Source organism: Lactuca saligna, chromosome 1, assembly GCF_052625555.1.
Source record: "Lactuca saligna cultivar CGN05327 chromosome 1, ASM5262555v1, whole genome shotgun sequence".
Classification (NCBI taxonomy): domain Eukaryota; kingdom Viridiplantae; phylum Streptophyta; class Magnoliopsida; order Asterales; family Asteraceae; genus Lactuca; species Lactuca saligna.
This window is the reverse complement of record NC_136417.1, coordinates 118,354,025-118,375,474: the sequence shown is the minus strand read 5'-3', so window position 1 is coordinate 118,375,474 and position 21,450 is coordinate 118,354,025.

Sequence of the window (21,450 nt, the reverse complement as noted above, 5' to 3'; positions counted from 1 at the left end):
GGGATCAGGCTCGGGATCACGAACCGAGCAGCTCGAGAAGCGGATGAGGGAGTTTGTTTAAGCTGAGATCACGCGTAGTATTCTAGACTAGACTCCTGTGATATTTGGTATGGTCAAGGAAGGTATTTTAGAGCTTTTAGATGAGAAGCTGGGAGCTTTTTGCACTAAGATGATGGCTTTGGTTGGGGCGCGTACCTTGACATTTCGAGAGTTCAGAGCTTGTGGAGAACCAGAATATCATGGGGCTAGGGATCCCATTGCTAGTAGCAGGTGGTTAGCCGATGTTGCCAACGCTTTTCGTTCGAGTCGGTGTCCCGAGGGGGACAAGGTCAGACTTGCCTCCTGTCTTCTGAAGGACAGAGCGCGGGATTGGTGGGAGGAGGTTGTTCATGTCATGGGTGATGATGTCGCGTTGGACGCGATGACATGGAGTAATTTCTCAGCGAGGTTAAGGGCTGCGTTTTCACCGGTCATTGAGGTGCAGCAGTTGGCACAAGAGTTCTAGGACCTCCAACGCAAGTTCAGGGAGAGGGACCTTCTTGTCCTACAGTATGTGGCAGATAAGGAAATGAAGGAGATCCGATATCATGAGATGCTGAGGAGTGACATCAGTCATTTTGTGAGCAGGTCTAACTGCAAGACACTGGAGGATATGATTATTCGTGCCAGGGAGAGAGAGAGAGAGAGAGAGAGAGAGATTGATTTGGAGATGGAGAGGAAGAGGAAGCTAGATGAGGTTCAGGTAGCCACAGGTTCTGGAAAGAGGCCCAAGGGGCCAGATGGGAGATTGGGGAATGTTCGAGGCCACAGTCTTTATGGCAGGTGTGGCAGGACGCATGAGGGTGCGTGCAGGAGTGGTAGTAATGGTGATTCTGGCTTCTTCATGTGTGGTCGAACTGGTCATTTCAACAGGGATTGTACTGCTACCACCACCCAGGGATCAGACCTAATATGTTTCCATTGCAGTCATAGGGGCCACAAGAAGGCTCGGTGTCCGAGTTTGTTTCCATCAGGACAGGTGATGGCACCTGCCCCTACAACTTTGAGGATAACTGATGGCCGTCAGGGCCAAGCTGAGGCGACGGCGGGGAGGAGTAGGGATTTTCAGTTATCTATAGTGGAGCCGCGAGCAGCACCGGATGTGGTAGGTGCGTATGTTTTGCTCTCCTGATTAATTTTTATTCATGATTATATTGTTATGGTACTGCATTTTGATGAGTGTTCGTATATGAATTATTCTTGTTTGTATTTGGATTAAATGCCATCTGGATACCCTGGAAAGTTAGAGTAGTAGTTCGAAGGTTTCCCTTTAGAGCAGGTTCTCAGGATGCAATCATAGTAGCAAGTGTGTGTGATTGGGATTCTTGAAGTATTTTATTAATCTTCAAAGGTGGATCATAATTGATACTATGGAGTTGTGGATCATTAGCAGCAGTGAGTATTAGGTTATGAGCTAGTTGGTTATTGGATGGTTGAGGGGGCTGGAAATCCTATCCAAGTAATAAATCGCAAGGATCTAGTGGAATGGAAGTGGGGGAGAGTCCTCCCAGAGACTCAGGAGCAGAAGGGAGCATGGATTCATGATGAGTTTGCATTCTCATTAAGAAGGTAGACGGCTCAAGTGGTTGTGCGAGTTGGGAGTTTGAGAAACTTCTCAGCATGGAGTTCGCGTGTTCGCAATTGCAGATGTATGGTCTGGGAAAAACCAGGTGGGAGGATTGTCAGCAGGGTTCGAGTGAGTCAAGGCGTAGATAGTGGAAGCTTTCGGCATGGGATTCCTTAGGATTGAAAAACAGTAGTAGAGGTATCCTGGAAAGTGTAGTGAGACTACGGGTTAGTCGCAGCATTTGTTAGTACCTAATTAGAGGAGTGTGGGCGAGGGCCCGTATCTCCTAAGTCAGAGGAGTGAGGTCAAGGGCCCGTATCTCCTAGTTAGCGGAATTTGGGCGAGGCCCGTATTTCCTACTTAGCATGATAGGAATCAGGAAAGGATAGTTAATAGAAGATTAGTAGGGAGTTGGTCTGCATAGCCCTATGAAGGTGGGGCCTTGGGAGAGATTGCTTCAAGATATAGTGGGTGAGACCCTTGGGTGAGGCTCGTATGTTAGTAGCAATGCAGGTGGGACCTGATAGAGACCTTGCGGTTAAGATAAGTGATCGAGGATCCCAGGAATTATAGAGCCAAAGAGGCAAGGTAGGTAGGGTGGTTTTAGATAGCCGAAGTTTCCTTTGGAAGTTGCTGGTAAGAGTTCCAACATCAGAATTAATGAGAGGAGTTAACCAGTGAGTGCCAGAGAGTAACCAGCACTGGGAGTGGCTAAAGGTGTAGGCTCAGGAAAGGGTATATCCTCCGCAGTGATAGAGGAAGTTTTCATTTGGGAAAGTTTGCCTTGAGAAGGTTATCTCACGCGCATGGAAAAGGGGTGAACCCTAGGATATCTAGCATTAGTATTCGGGGAATCTGGAAGGATTGTCAGAAGGGTAGGAGCCGTGTTTTCAAGATTGTCGGTAAATAGAGGGTTCTCGGGGTTCTTATCTTCAGGGATTTATCTTTCGGAAGGATCGGGCGGAAGGCCAATGGAAGTGGTCAGTAGGAGGTGTATTCTTCTAGCGTGAGTGTTGAGGATAGATTGCAAATGTGGCGGACTTCGAGGATGAAGTCTAGTTTAAGTGGAGGAGAGTTGTAACACCCCTAACTTAGCAACACCAAGAAAGGAAAGGAAACCCTAAGTCTAAGAGGGGGGTCAACTCGTCGAGTCCATGGAGAAACTCGACGAGTCGAAGCGGGCTACGTGTCGCATTTTAAGTGACCGACTCGATGAGTCGGGGGAATGAAGTCAGCGAGTCAGGTCTGGCTTGGGAAACCCTAATTTTAGGACCCAACACCCTATTTAAAGAACATTACAGGCCTCCAACCGAGCGTCCATCACTCTCCTCACCTACCCTCAAAACCATAAGCCTCCATTGAACTGCTCTTAAGTTTTCCTTGCCATTTTTGGGTGATTGAAGCTAGAAGGAAGAAAGGAACCTTTGGTGATTCAAAAAGAGGTAGTAGATCCGGAGTTGGTGTGAGGTCTAAGATCATTTGAAGGTATGAAGCTTATACCTTGGCTATTGTTCATCTAGATCTCCTTCTTAACTTAGATTTTGTCCCTTTTGTGCCATTTCCATGGCTAATCCGAGTTATAAGCCCTTGGGGATGTATTAGACTTCATATCTGATCACTTATGAGCCTTGGGGGCTCTGAGTGAGAAGCTTTATTCAGCTATGGCTTCATTTTATGATTTGGACCTCCATTCTAGTTGGAATTTGGTGTTCTAGTCTCATAACCCTTTACATGCACGTAAAGTTAACAACTTTACGTGTAATGCTAGCCCTAGGATTCCAGATCTATAATTGGGAAGCAATGGACTGGGCTGTAATCGAAAAATTGAAGATGTTGAGGGTGGACTCCAAGAGTCTGTTATTGGACTCGGCGAGTCGGGTCGAAACCCTAACCCCTTTTTGGTTACTAGTCAAAGCGGTGAATTGAGTGGTGACTCAGTGAGTTGGTCAAGACAGAACTCGGAGATTGGAAGACTCGGCGAGTCATCAGGTGACTCGGTGAGTCGAGTCACGACTGGAAGGATTTCTGAATTTATGAACTCGGCGAGTTAGTAGGCTGACTCGGCAAGTGGGATCAACATGGAAGGTTGACTTTGACCAGGATTTCGACTTTGACCAGTTGACTTAGTTTGACTTTTGTAGGTCAGTTTGGGACTAAGTGTTATATTGATATTAGCAGCTCGGGGAGCTTGAGGAGCAGCGGTTCGGGGAGATTGTCAGTCAGCAGCCAGAAGTGTAGTAGCAAGAGTTTTAGCGGTGCAAGGTGAGTTTTCTCTTTGTGTGGATGGGTCCACGGCCACAATTCAGCCCATGTAGTCATGAGCAGGAAGACCCCAGGGTTAGCCCTATGCACTATATGCTAGTATGATATTCAAGACCAAGGTCTAATGTTAGCAGGCGGGTGCCCAAGGATCGGTTTACATGATAGTTTATACTTGTTGTCTGTGTGATACATGTATGTTCCTGGTAGGGAGGTGAGTGTGGGCGAGGTCCCATATCTCACCAATAGAAAAGGGTGGACAGTGTTCCATACCCCATTAGTAGCAGAGCAGGGGCGAGGCCCGACATATGAGTGGAGTGAGTGTGGGCAGGGCCCCGAATCTCTCTTACAGCTGGAGCTGGGACGGAGTTCCATGACTCACTAGTAGTAGGACAGGGGCGAGGCCCGAGACAGGCGAGGCCTTAGTACAGTAATGCAGTAGGGTATGCTCCGTTTATGTGTTATATGACATGGTTATATGTAGTATGTGTTCAGCGGGCGAGGCCTAAAGACATGTGGGGCCTAAGAGAAACAGATATGTATTCAAGCGGGGCTCGAAGACAAGCGGGGCCTAGGATCTGCGAGGCCGATGTAGCGGGCGTGGCACAATATATGTAGTATGTGATTATGCAGGGTATGTGGTAGGTTGGGGAACTCACTAAGCTTCGTGCTTACGATTTTTAGTTTTGGTTTCTGGTACTTCCGGTAGCAGAGAGAAGAGCTCGGGTGATCGCATGGCACCCACCATTAATTAGTCAGCCCGGGATGTTTTACTCTTATAATGGAAATATGTTTTGGAATTAACACTCTGAATTATGTTATGATTTTATTTATTTTTTGACATTTATGTTTTAAGTAATGTTTTAAAAAAGAAAATTGTTTAGTTATTATTTTGGGGTCGTTACATTTTGTATTTAATCCAATGGTGACAGATTGTCAGACTGTTATGATCGGGTGGATCAAAAGTATTGATAGATCCATGAGTGATGATACAACTAGGTCAATTATTGCTAGTCGAAGTTTCCTCCAAAGGTCGCGCAAAACGACTATAAGATTGCTTCTTGGTTCAAAAACCGGGTGGGAATCCGGTATACCAGATGAGTTTTTTGTCAAGTATAAGTGTATTGCAAGGAATTCATTTATCACCAGGTTTCAGGACTGTAGAAGAGTCAGATACGGTTGCCTTGGAAAGGTTAGGGTATGCTTGTAGTTGTGGCCATGTAGTTCATGTTGTCTGGCATGTACGGAATGATAAGAAACGATTTCGAGAACGAAATCAAATTTAAGTGGGGGAGAGTTGTAACATCCTGTTTATTAAATAAATAAATAAATGAAAGTATAGTAGCCCTAAAATCAATAATTATATAGCAAGGTGTTGGTCTCGAGCAGCTAACTGTCACAATTTTAGAAGTTATGGATTAAAAGTGTAAGTTTCGGAGTGGTTTTGTAAATATTTATGAAGGCAGTGACTACCTGATAAATTATTGGGACTTAACTTGAAGAGATTTTGGAAACTGAGGGCTGATTGGTAAGATTTCAGACTTCATTTGGAAGGGTTTTCAGAAGGCGGGGTTTAAATGGTAAATTATGGATTCATTTGAAAAAGAATAATAGAAGGAGGGACCATTTATGTTATTATGGATTAATGTTCTAATAGTGTCAGGGTATATAAACCCGCTACCGTCTTAAACCCTAACCCTAAACCTAGTTATGTTGCAGCTGCCACCCTCACCTCACCTCCCTTCGGCCGCCACCACCCTTCACTCCCATTTCTGATTATCAGACGACGACAGCAACCACCAGACATCAGTAGTTATTCTCCTTCTCCTTCTTCAACCAAAAACGATGAAGAGCCTCACGTTGAGGCTGAATATGTGGGCCACCGAGATCGTCTAGCATGGCCGTTACTTTGCAATGAACACCACCGCCACAGTGCTACTACCGGAGATGCTGTGAACAGCTCAAGTGACCGTCGAAGACCGATGAACTGACGTGTTCACTGCTGCATGGTCATAAGCAATCGGGAAACTTCAGGTAAGGCCATCTGTCATCGTTATCACTCCTATCCTTCATTCTTCTCAGTGGACTGATGTCGGGAACGTTAGATGTTACCGTCAGTGGCCCTATGGTCGCCGCTTCTATTTGTTCCAGCCTCCTCAACCACCTAGTCGGTGGTTGGGAGTTGTTACCTCGTATCTAGAAGAGATGGGGCTGTTGTTAGAACTAGGAGTCGATGTGAGAGTATATTTGGTCAGAGAAAACCCGATAGAAACCCACCATGGCTGCCAACAATGGTAGTCACCACCATGTTGTTCCTTTCTGCCACCACCAGCCACCATGTAAAGGTGGCTGAGTGCGTTATTGGTTGTGTGTATGACCTTTTTTCGTAAGGTTAATGTTGTGTAGGTCTTTGCATGGCCAGGATGTGACATCCCCAATTTCACGGCCAGAAAAAACCGATTTGTTTATGCTTTGTTTTAAAATCAGAGAATCATTTTTAAGGAAAATAGTTGCGGAATTTTTTCCCAAAATAAAATATGATAAAATAAAATTTATCAAAGCATTTCTTAAAGAAATGTATTTTCATTAAATAACAAGATCTCGGGATGTCATGTTCCGATACAGACCAAAAGCATAAACAGTATAAAATAGACCTTACAACAGTTATTAATAACTACTGATCTATAATCCAAAATCTCTCGTCAAGTCCACCAATTTATACCCTTGTGTCATTACCTGTAATGCAAAGAAAACTGAGTGGGTCAGGCTTGGGAGTCTGGTGAGCATATATGGTTTTCAACCAACAATAATATAATTATTATATTCAATCATAAAACAATAAACCCAATTACCCATGCTCATTATCTTCGTTTATTCTTAAGTACCTTTCCTAAGGAATTATCCTAAGGGTCATCTCCTACATCGTATTTACCACTCAACTTCTTAATTCGCATTTCCTTTATATATATATATATATATATATATATATATATATATATATATATATATATATATATATATATATATATATATATATATATATATATATATATATATATATTCGTTCCTAAAGCATGAATACGCAATCACAACATCGTTTGGACTCGTAACTCATAGTAAGGGTTAGGCTATCATCGCATGAATACGTAGCCACAACATTGCCTGTACTCGTAATTCATTGTAAGGGTTAGAGTATCATCGTATGAATACGTATTTACAACATTGCCTGAACACGTAATTCATCATAAGGATTAGAATATCATCTCATGAATACGCAGCCGCAACATCGCCTGGACTCGTAATTCATCACCTATCTATCATCACCTAATTATCATCACCATTATATCCTCACCTATCTCTTATCACATTATTTCAACACACATCAACTATTTCATCTACCCATGTTCTACCCAACATATTTGTATATAAAAATTACATATACAATTTAAATCATTTAACACCCATATAAAAACATCAATTCCAAGCCCATCTCAAATAGACAGATAATATATATAACACATAGCACGTATTTCATGGGTAATAATTTATATTTATATGTTAGAAGAAAGTAACTACACACTCACCCAAAACATATACTTAATACATTCAAACAATACTTGTATTAAAATTGTGTTTATGAAAGGGACTATACATTCACTTGATCAGAAGATGATCGAACAACACTACGGCTCTTCAAATAGTATTCTTTGGTGAAACCGGAATATCTTCACACACTGGGTTTCTCGTGGACAGAGCTTCTGCTCTGAAACTCTTTTCTTCTCAGGATCCTCGGTCTTCAGGACTTGCTTTGGGTCTCGGGATGTTATCGGGGCTTTGGGGGGTTAAAATAGGGCTTAGAGGGCAACCCTAAATGGTTGGCCCTTCAAATCTATTTAGAGGGCAAAATTTTCATTTTCCACGTCGTGGGCACTGTTTCCACGTTGTGGGCTTGATCATCACTGCATGTGTCATCGCAAGCTACGCCTGGGAGACTCCAGGAGGTGTCAGAAGACTTGCCACATCGTGGCACTGCTTTCCACGTCGTGGTATCTGACAGTTTTGGGGTTTCGCGCCCCGAACTTCAGAAACTCATAACTTTCGTATACAAACTCAGTTTTCAACGTTCTTTATATCGACGCGTAGGTAAAAAATAAGATCTACAACTTTCATTTAGACTCCGTCAGCTAATTTTCAATTTTTTTATTATATTATTTTTATATTATTTTTAATAGGCCGAGACAGGAAAACTCTATTATAAACACATAACTCCTTCGTCTGACGTCCGTTTTCGTCTGTCTTTCCGTCGTTGCACTATTATCGATGAGATCTTCAATTCCCATTTAGATTATTTTGGCTAAATATTTCTCTAACATAAATTCACTACTTACGTCACGTTGTGTCGTGCCGGTTCTTTCGCGAAACTTCGATAGGTCATAACTTCTTCGTTATAACTCGGATTTCGGCGTTCTTTATATGTACGAAATCCTTGTAACATATACTATAACTTGATTAAGATTAATCCTTCTGAATAATATTCCATTAAAAAGTCATTTTTGATGCTTAGCGTCTCTAAATTGACTAGCCCGGATCTACGGACGTTACACAGGAACCAGAAGGAAACTCCTCACCGCCACCTACTGCCGCCCTGCGCCACCACCGGCCACCACAAGGTGGATGTATATGTATTTTATTTGGATGTGTTATTTTTGCATTAAAGCATTGTAAAATGTAATTAGAGATTAGAATAATGAAAAGAAACTCATAACCACCACCGTGAGGTGGTGGCTGCCGCCTCCTGCTGCGACCAGTCGTCGTGTTGGGTGGCGGTGTGCTTTGTTTGTGTTTAGATTTTGTTTGGGCTGCTTGGACAAAAATGTACTAGAACCTTAACCACCACCGTGAGGTGGTGACCACCATCGTGAGTCATCATTGACCACCACTACCCGTGGTGGTAGTGGGTGGTGCCTGACTTGTTTAACCCTAATTGGCCCGATGAGGCCCTAATTGATGTAAAAGCCCAACCATGTGACTAATGTAAACTAAAGATATTCTTTAATAGCTATTTTGCTTCAATTTATTTGCTACAAATGCAAACAAAAATTGAAGATTTAGTTACGATTAGAAATTAGAAATCTACTTTTCTATCTTCATCCATGGATTCTTTATTCATACTCATTCAATTGGAAGTATTGATCCAATTTTCAAATTTTGTTTCGCAATTTTATAATCCAAGTTTTCATTTTTTAATTGACCTTTGGATAAAAATCCCGAAAATTTATATTTTTCCTTGAATGTGTCATTGAAAGGTAAAGGATTGAATCCTTTTAATGAAATAAAGTTTTTGATCGGAATATGAATCAAACCGAAAGACCCTTTAACTATTAAGGGGGTTTTGGAAACCCTAATTAAGGTTTGGAAAACCCTAATGCCATGAAACCCTAAATTTAGGGATTGATCGGGACCTGTATCGAAATTAACAAATAAACTTAAAATATTAATTAATAATCAATGACAAATTATCCTAAGGCAATATTGGACTTAATGGATCAAATCCTTAATGGGTAAAGTAGGAACACTTAACCCTAATCGTCATTTCATGTGAAAACCCTAATTTCACTTGGGCCTTTAATTGGGCTATGGTGATTATACTATTGATGGGCTATCCAAGAATAAGTAAATTGACCAAAATAATTGGATGGGCTCTATGATAAGGCCTATGTGGGCCATAACTGGGCCTTGATGATTATGAGATGTTGGGCCATTGGTATACCAAGAGTTAGGACTAGAATTAATGGATGGGCCTTAAGGAAAGACTATGTAGAGGTCTGGTCCCAATTTGGAAAATTAGGTCATATGTTGAGCTTTGGTCCATTACTTGACTTTTGGGCCCTTGGGGTGTGAGTTGGACCTTCGGCTTGGAACCCAATTATGAATTGGGTATTCTTTGATGTTGATTGTTCAGGAATATGTCAACCAGCAGCTGGAGTTTTATCCACGAGACTTCAGCAGTGTCAGGTGAGTTCTCCTCACTATATTGACAGGGTCTAAGGTACCAAGGGCGGCCCTTTAGATTGTTATCCTGGTTATAGTATGTTGTTATGATCTATATAATTCGTGCTTGTTTGTTGATTAATTATGTGTTATGAGTATGTCAGCATATGTATGTGTATGTTTGGGTTGACGCGGTCATGTTTTGTGTTGAAGGCCAACATACCTAGGGCTATCCAGATAGACTGAAGGCCTGCGAGGCGGTTTAGTCAGGCCGAAGGCCCGGTGAGTGGTCTGGATAGGCTATCGGCCCTATGAGGTGGTCCAGACATGTTGAAGGCTCGGAGAGCGATCCAGATAGGTTGAAGGTCTGCGAGGTGGTCCAGTCAGGCTGAAGGCTCATTATGCATATTGTTTGATAGGATTAGTGATTTGTTAGTTCTGCATCCTGGTAGATAGGATGGTACTATGCTTACTGATCTGTTAGGTCTGTATCCTGGTAGTTAGGATGGTGTTATGATTAGTGATTTGTTAGATCGGTTTGACTGTTATATATGCTATCGTATCATATTTATGTGCACATGTTTGTTTGATTGGGGGTTAGGTTGAGGTGGTTATGCTTTGTGCTGAAGGCCAACGTACCCAGGGTGGTTCGGATAGACTAAAGGCCCGACTAGGGGGTTGAGTCAGGCCGAAGGCCTGGCGAGTGATCCGGATTGATAGAATCTAACTAGAAACAGTTAGCGGTTTGTGATCGTCGGGCTCGGGATAAGGAACACCTTCAACCAACGAGAGAGAGGTAGTAAATTTAGGTGTAAGAAGAGCGAGGGTCGAGCTTGATATTTGTAGGGTGTTCTAGGCAAGTTCACATCGTAGACTTGATGTTCACATCATGTCACATGTCTGAATCACTTTGTAGCGCTTCGTGATTGTCGGGCTCGAGATAAGGAACGACTTCAACAAACGAGAGAGAGGTAAGAATTTTAGGCGGAACAAAAGCAAGAGTTGAACTTGGTATTTTGTAATGACCGGGTTTCAGGGCTAAGCATTTTTGACAATTTAATAGTCTAGGTCAACTATTGTAACTCTTTTTGAAGTAATCAAGATGAAATATTTGAGTATTATGTGAATTATGTGCTTATTATTTAATTATAAATGTATAATTAATAAAGAATAAAAATAAGCATCAAAATTAAAGTATGATATAAGCCCGATATCTTTATATAAAGTTGTAGTGGTTGAAACAAGGACTCCGTGGATATAAAGAACGCCGAAATCCGAGTTATAACGAAGAAGTTATGACCCGTTGAAGTTTCGCGATGAAACCGGCACGAATACCGGGAAGCGTGAATAGTGAATTTATGATAAATCAAGATTTAGCCTTAGCAATCTAAATGAAAGTCGTAGAATGCGTTAAACCGAGAGTGTCCATAAAAAGAACGCCCAAATCTGACTTCGTATGAGCAAGTTATGATTTTTCGAAATTTCGGCTTTGCAGTGTACAACCCGAAATCCAAAAAATAGAACGAGTGGTTTGTAGCCGACACGACCTAAACGAGAATCGAAGGTCTTGTTAAGTGTAGTGTAACGAGAAAAATATGGGCGAAAACGGATGTCGGATGAAGAAGTTATGAATTTTTAATGGACCAATCATGTCCCGGCCTGTTAATAATATAACTTTTAAAATAAATTCAAAATTAGCCAACGGAGTCTAAACGAAAGTTGTAGAGTATGTTCCGAACTTTGCGTGGATATAAATAATGTCAAAAACAGAGTTCGTATGCGAAAGTTATGATTTTTAGAAGTCAAGAAGGAAAATTGCGAAACTAAGGTGACGTGGCAGCAATCGGACCGTCCATCGATGATCAGACCCCGCTTCGGATCTTGATGCGTCACCCTCGCATACGCCTCGCGTCAGAAGTTAGTACGCCCTGCATACCCTCTCCCTTATCTCATCCAATGTTGCGAGCCAGCTGTGCACCGTTGGCAACCTTATCCGAGACTACGCCCAACGTAGCTCCTCTGACGCGCAGCGTAGATCCGAGCTTCACAACCTATAAATAGCTGCGAGGATTTCCGAACTTTTCACCCATTTTTCACTTCTCTCTCTACAAACTTTCTCTCTCTAAGTGCCCTAAGCCTCCCAAAACCCTTGGTATATCCCCTTAGCTCCCGAGGGAAGCCCCGAGGCTCCCGGAGTCCCAAAGGAAAATTGCAAAACTGAGGTGACGTGGCAGCAATCGGATCGTCCGTTGCTGATCAGACCTCGCTTCGGATCTTGACGCGTCACCCTCGCATACGCCCTGCGTCCGAAGTCAATACGCCCCGCATACCCTCGCCCTTATCTCATCCGATGTTGCGAGCCAGCTGTACACCGTTGGCAACCTTATCCGAGACTACGCCCAGTGTAGCTCCTCTGACGCGCAGCGTAAATCCGAGCTTCACATCCTATAAATAGTTGCGAGGATTTCCGAACTTTTCACCCATTTTCACTTCTCTCTCTACAAACTTTCTCTCTCTAACTTCCCTAAGCCTCCCAAAACCCTTGGTATATCCCATTGGCTCCCGAGGGAAGCCAGGAGGCTCCCGGAGTCCCGAGAAAAAGAGTATTTCGGTTTTGAAACGCTGCTCCAAATAAAGCCCGGTTTTCTTTAAAATCTGCTATAAGTGAGCTACGCTTACGCAATTTTTAATATAGCTTTCAAATAATTATAGTAATGTTATTAGGTCCTTAAAATAATTATTTGGGCTATTATTATGAGTTATATTGAGTGTTATTTAACGTTTATATAATAATAATAATAGCTAGACTACTAATTAGTCACGGTTGACGTTAGACTAAACCCTAGTGGAATTGATACTAGGTTTTATCGAAGGAAAATTGTTTTGAGAGTATCGAACCGCTGTCCGAGTGCTGAGTCACCAACTTTCAGGTGAGTGCATAGTTACTTTCATCTTACACATAGATATGAAGTATTTATATATTACATGCTACGTGTGCATATTATCTGTATACTTGTTATCTATGCTAGATGAATGTTTTTATACAAGTTTTAAATGTTTTAATCTGTATAGGTATACTATATCTACAATAATGTTGGGGTAAAACATGGGTAGATGTAATAAGACGATGTGTGATAAAATAATGAGAGGCCTCGATGTTCTTGTCGTTGATCCAGTCATGTAGCGGAGTATAGATGACGACCACAGACTCTTCTAGACAGTCCATTGGAACGCTAGCAGGCTCGCAACCTGTAGGTGTTTGTGAACGATGTGTTCACCGGTGTACTCCATCCCCCTCATGGTTTCCTTTAGGACATTTATTGCTGAGGAACCCCCTTAGCAGTAGTGTCCATCCTGATGATGATCCTTAGGATAGGTCCCTTATGATAGGTGTTTAGGGACGTAATATGAGGATTACGGGAATGGGTAATCGGGTTATTGTTGATTGATGAAATTGATAAACTATTTATTGTGGGTTGAAAACCCTATGTGCTCACCAGGCTCCCAAGCCTGACCCACTCAATTTTATGTATTACAGGTAGTGGCGCTCTAGCATAGTTGTGATGTGTTGGGATGAGGGTTTTATGGATATAGGCCTGTAGATATGAAATAATGTAGTAAGGCTTATATTGTATTGTTTATACTTATGTACTGTATCGAAAATGACATCCCGAGTCTTTTAATGAAATATATTTCTAAGGAAATGCTTTTGATAAATCTTTATCATATTATTGTTTTGGGACAAATTCTGCAACTCTTTTATTAAAAGGTTACTCTGATTTTGAAATAAAGTATAAACAAATCCGGTCTTTTCTAGCCGTGATTTTGGGGATGTCACAGTTGGTATCAGAGCATTAGTTTAAGCGAAGTAGGAATTTGTAGGATTTCTAGACTTAAACTTAGAATGCTAAGCGATGATTGTGAGGTGTGAGCACTAGCTTATTTTAGGAATTATGCCTAAAATGCTTTTATGTGCTAAATGCTTTGTGCATGATATGTTGTTATTTGTTCGGATCTATGGTATGTTGCTGACCAGATCTGGAAAGCTTATGTGTTTAGGATTCTAAACATACGAATACGTTATTAGAACTAGCATATAAACTTTTCGGATTGATAAGGATGATTTAAACGTCTAACCTAAATAAAGATCTAAATTCACCTTATTCGGTGTATAGATTAAGATGGCGAGGACTTGTAGCGGAAACGTAAACGCCAATGGAAATAGGAACCAACCCCCTCAACCTCCAGCGATACAATGACGATGGACGGATTGCAAGCGATGATCCAGATGATGTTGGATCGCCAAATGGAAGAAACAAGGCGTTTACTTCAACAGAACCGAGAAGAATTTACACTACCAATTGAATAGCACGAGCTGAATGATGGGCAGTCATAAGGAGGAAACTACAGTGGGACTCTTGGTCAAGCCAACCCACCGATAGTTAGGCAAAACCACCAGGAGGGAGGAAATGATGGGTGTGGATGCAAATACAAGGATTTCATGGCATCTAAACCACCGAGTCTATCTGGAAGCCCAATACCGGTGGAAGTCATGAACTGGATCTCTGAGATGAAGACGATGTTTGAGAGTTGCGAGTGTAGCAACAGGCAGAAGACCACTCTCGTGGTTCCTCTTTTGAAATCTGGAGTACTAAGTTGGTGGAAGCTACTAGCTGATTCAATGCCCAAAGGTGAACCAAGCAAGATGTCATGGGAGGATTTTCTGGTGCAATTGAAGATGCAATACTGCTCTGAGCAGGATCTTCTGGAGATCAACAACGAATTCCAGAATCTGAAGAAGGGAAGAATGAGCGTTATTGAATACACTGCAAGCTTTACTAAGAAAATGAAGCTTGTGCCTCACCTCATCCCAACTGAACTCTCCAAGGTTAACAAGTTTTCCTCGGATTACCAGCGGACTTTGGTCCAATGGTCAAGCAAAATACCACTCTGAAAGCCGCCATCTGGGCTGCTAAGAATGTGGAGACCCAAATACGAGAGAAGGGTCTGGAGAAAGCAGAGGTGGGAGAGAAAAGGAAGTTTGACGAATCCTCGAGTTCCAGAAAGAAGAGTAAATTCTCGAAATCTAGTTCGAGAGGAGGAGGATCAGAAGTGAAGTGGTCTGACAAGTGCAAGAAGAAGCACTCTGGGAAGTGTGATGGAGGGGTTACTTGTTTCATGTGTGGAAAGCCTAGGCACTATGCTAATGAATGCACGTTCACTAAGAAGGTCTGTTATTAGTGCAACGAGGAGGGGCACATTTCAAAGGATTGCCTGAAGAAGAAGGAGGCAGGAAGACCCAGCATACCACCGAAGCCGAAGGTGAGAGCCTTCCAGATGACGCTCGAGGCTACAAAGGATGCATAAGACGCCGCTTCAGGTACCTTTCTTGTAAATGGTTTGCCTGCCAATATACTATTTGATTCCTGAGCCAACTACTCCTTTGTGTCGTGTAAATTTGGTGGGAAACTAGCATTACCTATAGAAAAACTTGATAATGCCCTAATTGTAGAAGTTGGCAGTGGCAAATTCGTACCTGTTAGTAATTGTATTAGGAATATCGTCATCGACCTAAACGGAAACGAATTCCACGAAGAGTTATTACCCATAGAGTTAAACTGTTTTGACATCGTCTTGGGTATGGATTAGCTTAATGCCAACGATGCTGAGATTCAATGCCGAAAGAAGATACTAAGGGTGAACCCACCCGGAAAAGAATCATTTATGGTGTATGGGGACAAACGCAGAGTGAATTCTGGAATCATCTCCCTGATGAAAGCTAGGAAATGTTTCTCCAAAGGATGTGCATCATACTTGGCATTCGTAATCGATGCTAAAAAGGAAAAGAAAGAGGTGCAGAATATACCGGTTGTGTGTGATTATCTGGAAGTATTTCCCGAAGATCTTCCCGGGTTACCATCTGATAGGTAAGTGGAATTTCTGATAGACATGTTACCAGGTACAACACCGATAGCAAAGGCACCTTACCAATTAGCACCGATGGAGATGAAGGAGCTTATGATGCAACCTCAGGAGCTTTTGGACAACGGTTTCATTCGACCTAGTTCATCACCCTGGGGAGCTCCGGTGTTATTCGTGAAGAAAAAGGACGGAAGTATGAGAATGTGTATGGATAGCCGAGAGCTGAACAAGGCAACAGTGAATAACAAGTATCCATTGCCTAGGATTGACGACCTATTCGATCAGCTGCAAGGTTCAAGATACTTCTCAAAGATCGATCTTAGGTCGGGATATCATCAGCTGAAAGTGAGAGATCAGGATATTGAGAAGACTGCATTCAGAACGAGATATGGACACTACGAGTTCTTGGTTATGTCGTTTGGACTAACCAATGCTCCAGCAGCATTCATGGATTTGATGAATAGGGTTTGTAAACCATTCCTCGATAAATCTGTGATAGTGTTCATCGATGACATTCTGATCTACTCAAAAAGCCAAGAGGAGAATGGCAAGCATCTACGGGAAGTGTTGGAAGTGTTAAGGAAGGAGAAGCTTTACGCTAAGTTCTCCAAGTGTGACTTTTGGATCCGAGAAGTCCAATTCTTGGGTCACGTGGTTAACCAAGAAGGAATAATGGTTGACCCAGCAATGATCGAAGTTGTAATGAAGTGGGAATGACCAAAAAGTCCCACGGAGATTCGAAGCTTTCTAGGATTAGCTGGATATTACCGACAATTTATCCAAGGCTTTTCTTCGACAGATGCTCCATTAACAGCTTTGACCAACAAAGGAGTTACGTATACGTGGAGTGAGAAGCACGATGAGGCATTCGAGAAGCTAAAGAAGAAGTTATGTAAAGCACCGATACTTTCCCTACTGAATGGAGTTGAAGACTTCACGGTTTATAGTGACGCATCTGGAGTCGGGTTGGGTTGTTTTCTAACCCAGAGAGAAAAGGTGATAGCATACGCATCTCGACAATTGAAAGATCATGGAAACAACTACCCCACTCATGATCTGGAGTTGGCAGCGGTAGTATTTTCCTTAAAGATATGGAAGCATTACCTCTACGACATCAAGTGCAAGCTTTTCACTGATCATAAGAGTCTCCAGTATCTCTTTAATCAGAAAGAATTGAACATGAGACAATGGCGCTGGCTAGAGTTACTCAAGGACTACGACTGTGAGATACTTTACCACCCCGGTAAATAAAATGTTGTCACTGATGCTCTCAGTCGAAAAGTTAACCTTGAAAGAAAAAGGCCAAGAGCGTTGAGAATAGAAGTTGTCTCAACAATCGTGGAAAGCATCAAGAAATCTCAAGAAGAAGCTATAGAGAAGAATGACCAAAAGGAAGAACGTTTGGGCAAGACGTTAGAATTCGGTACCAACAGTCAAGGGTTGAAGGTATTCCAAGATCAGATTTGAATACCTAAGACGGGAGGAATAAGAGATCTTTTGATGGAAGAAGCGCACAAGACCATGTACTTAATTCATCCCGGTAGCACTAAAATGTATAGGGACCTAAAACTCTACTACTGGTGGTTTACTATGAAGCTCGATGTTGCGAAGTATGTGGCCGAGTGCGTGAATTGTGCAAGGGTTAAGGCACAACATCAGAAACTATATGGGAGTTTGGAACCTTTTCCTGCACCCATGGGTAAATGGGAGGACATCACCTTGGATTTTGTGACCAAACTGCACAGGACGAAGAATGGACACGACATGATTTGGGTGGTCGTGGATCGTTTCACTAAGAGTGCATACTTCATAGCAGCCAACGAGAAGTGGTCTATGGATAAGCTTGCAAATGCTTACGTGAAGGAAATTTGAATACTTCATGGTGTACCTCTTACAATTGTATCAGATCGTGATAGTTGTTTCACGTCGAGGTTTTGGAGGAGTCTATAAGAGGAGTTGGGTACAAAGTTGTGTTTGAGTACTGCTTACCATCCGCAAACTGACGGCCAGAGAGAAAGAACAATTCAAACATTGGAAGATATGATGAGAGTATGTACCCTTGAGCTCCAAGGGAATTGGGATGAGCACTTACCTCTGGTAGAATTTTCCTACAACAGTTTCCACTCGAGCATCAAGATGACACCCTACCAAGCCTTGTACGGATAGAAGTGTTGTACGCCGTCTTGTTGGCTTGAAGCCAGAGAGAAGCAGTTTATGGGCCCCGAGATAGTCCATGAGACTACTGAGAAACTAAAGGTGATTAGGGAAAGGATGTTAGCAGCTCAGGATCGTCAGAAAAGCTATGCTGACAAGAAAAGACGACCGATGACCTTCGAAGTTGGGGATTCGGTTTTGCTTAAAGTCTCACCGTGGAAGGGACTTATACGATTCGGGAAACGAGGAAAGTTGAGTCCAAGGTTTATTGGACCATTCAAAGTTCTTCAAAAGATTGGGAACCAAGATTACAAGTTGGAATTTCCCGAAGAACTCAACTGCATACATAAACACCTTCCATGTGTGTTAGATGAGGAAATTCACGGTAGAAGTTCCCGACATAATTCCAATCTCAGAGTTAAGGATGGATGAGAATAAAAGGTTGATCGAAGAGCCTGAGGTAATTGTTGATCGTAAGACTAAGAAGTTACGATGCAAGATGGTTGACTTAGTGCTAGTCCGATGGAAACATTTGAATGGGCCGAATCTCACTTGGGAAACAGAGGATGACATGATGAGTCGCTATCCACATTTGTTTGATGATGCATGATTTCGGGACGAAATCATCCTAAGGGGGAGAGAATTGTAACGCCCGGGTTTCAGGGCTAAGTATTTTTGACAATGTAATAGTCTATGTCAACTATTGTAACTCTTTTTGAAGTAATAAAGATGAAATATTTGAGTATTATGTGAATTATGTGCTTATTATTTAATTATAAATGTATATTAATAAAGAATAAAAATAAGCGTCAAAATTAAAGTGTGAGATAAGCCCGATATCTTTATATGAAGTTGTAGTGGTCGGAACAAGGATTACGGGGATATAAAGAACGCCAAAATCCGAGTTATAACGAAGAAGTTATGACCCGTTGAAGTTTCGTGACGGACCCGGCACAAATACCGCGAAGCGTAAATAGTGAATTTATGATAAAGCGAAATTTAGCCTTAGCAATCTAAACAAAAGTCTTAAAATGCGTTAAACCGAGAGTGTCCATAAAAAGAACGCCCAATTCTTACTTCGTATGAGGAAGTTATGATTTTTCGAAGTTTCGGCTTAGCAGTGTACAGCCCGAAATCCGAAAAATAGAACGAGCAGTTTTTAGCCGACACGACGTAAACGAGAATCGAAGATCTCGTTAAGTTCAGCGTAACGAGAAAAAGATGGGTGAAAACAGACGTCGGATGAAGAAGTTATGAATTTTTAACGGACCAATCTTGTCCCGGCCTGTTAATAATATAACTTTTAAAATAAATCAAAATTAGCCGACGGAGTCTAAACGAAAGTTGTAGATTACGTTCCCACCTTCGCGTGGATATAAAGAACATTGAAAACAGAGCTAGTATGTGAAAGTTATGATCTTTAGAAGTCAAGAAGGAAAATTGCAAAACTAAGGTGACGTGGCAGCAATCGGACCATCCATCGCTGATCAGACCTCGCTTCAGATCTTGACGTGTCACCCTCGCATATGCCCCGCGTCCGAAGTCAGTACGCCTCGCGTACCCTTGCCCTTATCTCCTCCGATGTTGCAAGCCATCTGTGCACCGTTGGCAACCTTATCCGAGACTACGCCCAACGTAGCTCCTCCGACGCGCAGCGTAGATCCGAGCTTCACAGCCTATAAATAGCTGCGAGGATTTCCGAACTTTTCACCCATTTTTCACTTCTCTCTCTCTCTAAGTTCCCTAAGCCTCCCAAAACCCTTGGTATATCCCCTTAACTCCCGAGGGAAGCCCCGAGGCTCCCGTAGTCCCGAGAAAAAGAGACTTTTGATTTCGAAACGCTGCTCCAAATAAAGCCCGGTTTTCTTTAAAATCCGTTGTAAGTGAGCTACGCTTACGCAATTTTTAATATAGCTTTCAAATAATTATAGTAATGTTATTAGGTCCTTAAAATAATTATTTGGGCTATTATTATGAGTTAAATTGACTGTTATTTAACGTTTATATAATAATAATAATAATAATAATAATAATAATAATAATAATAATAATAATAATAATAATAATAGCTAGACTATTAATTAGTCACAGTTGACGTTAGACTAAACCCTAGTGGAATTGATACTAGGTTTTATCGAAGGAAAATTGTTTTGAGAGTATCGAACCGCTGTCCGAGTGCTGAGTCACCAACTTTCAGGTGAGTGCATAGTTAGTTTCATCTTACACATAGATATGAAGTATTTATATATTACATGCTATGTGTGCATATTATCTATATACTTGCTATCTATGTTAGATGAATGTTTTTATACAAGTTTTAAATGATTTAAATTGTATAGGTATACTATATCTACAATAATGTTGGGGTAAAACATTGGTAGATGTAATAAGTCGATGTGTGATAAAATAATGAGAGGCCTCGATGTTGTTGTCGTTGATCCAGTCATCTAGCGGAGTATAGATGACGACCACAGACTCTTCTAGACAGTCCAGTGGAACGCTAGCAGGCTCGCAACCTGTTGGTGTTTGTGAACGATGTGTTCACCGGTGTACTCCATCCCCCTCATGGTTGCCTTTAGGACATTTATTGCTGAGGAACCCCCTTAGCAGTATTGTCCATCCCGATGATGATTCTTAGGATAGGTCCCTTATGATAGGTCTTTAGGGACGTAATGTAAGGATAACGGGAATGGGTAATCGGGTTATTGTTGATTGATGAAATTAATAAACTATTTATTGTGGGTTAAAAACCCTAAGTGCTCACCAGGCTCCCAAGCCTGACCCACTCGGTTTTATGTATTACAGGTAGTGGCGCTCGAGCATAGTTGTGATGTGTTGCGATGAGGGATTACGGATATAGGCTTGTAGATATGAAATAATGTAGTAAGGCTTATATTGTATTGTTTATACTTATGTACTATATCGAACATGACATCCTGAGTCTTCTAATGAAATACATTTCTAAGGAAATGCTTTTGATAAATCTTTATCATATTATTATTTTGGGACAAGTTCAGCAACTCTTTCATTAAAAGGTTACTCTGATTTTGAAATAAAGTATAAACAAAACCGGTCTTTTCTGGCCGTGATTTTGGGGATGTCACATACTTATAGGGAGTTTTGGGAAAGTTCACATCCTAGACTTGATGTTCACATCGTGGCGCATGTCTGAATCACTTCGTAGGCTTGCCATCTGTGTTCTAGCTTCAAAAGGTGTCTGGATGACATATCCACGTCGTGAAATTGACAGGTTCACGTCGTGAAGTTCCATGAGTCATCACGTAGCCTTAGCACATTTTTCTAGCCTCGATTAGTGTCTTTGACTAGTTTCACGTCTTGGACTTAATGTTCATGTCGTGGACTTGAGGCGGCTAAGGTTTCTGCCTCGTGTCATGCTCTTAGACTGCTACATCTTCGGAAGGTCATAACTTTTTCATACGAACTCCGTTTTTGGCGTCCTTTATATCCACGCGTAAGTGGAGAGGTACTCTGCAACTTTCTTTTAGATCACTAAGGCT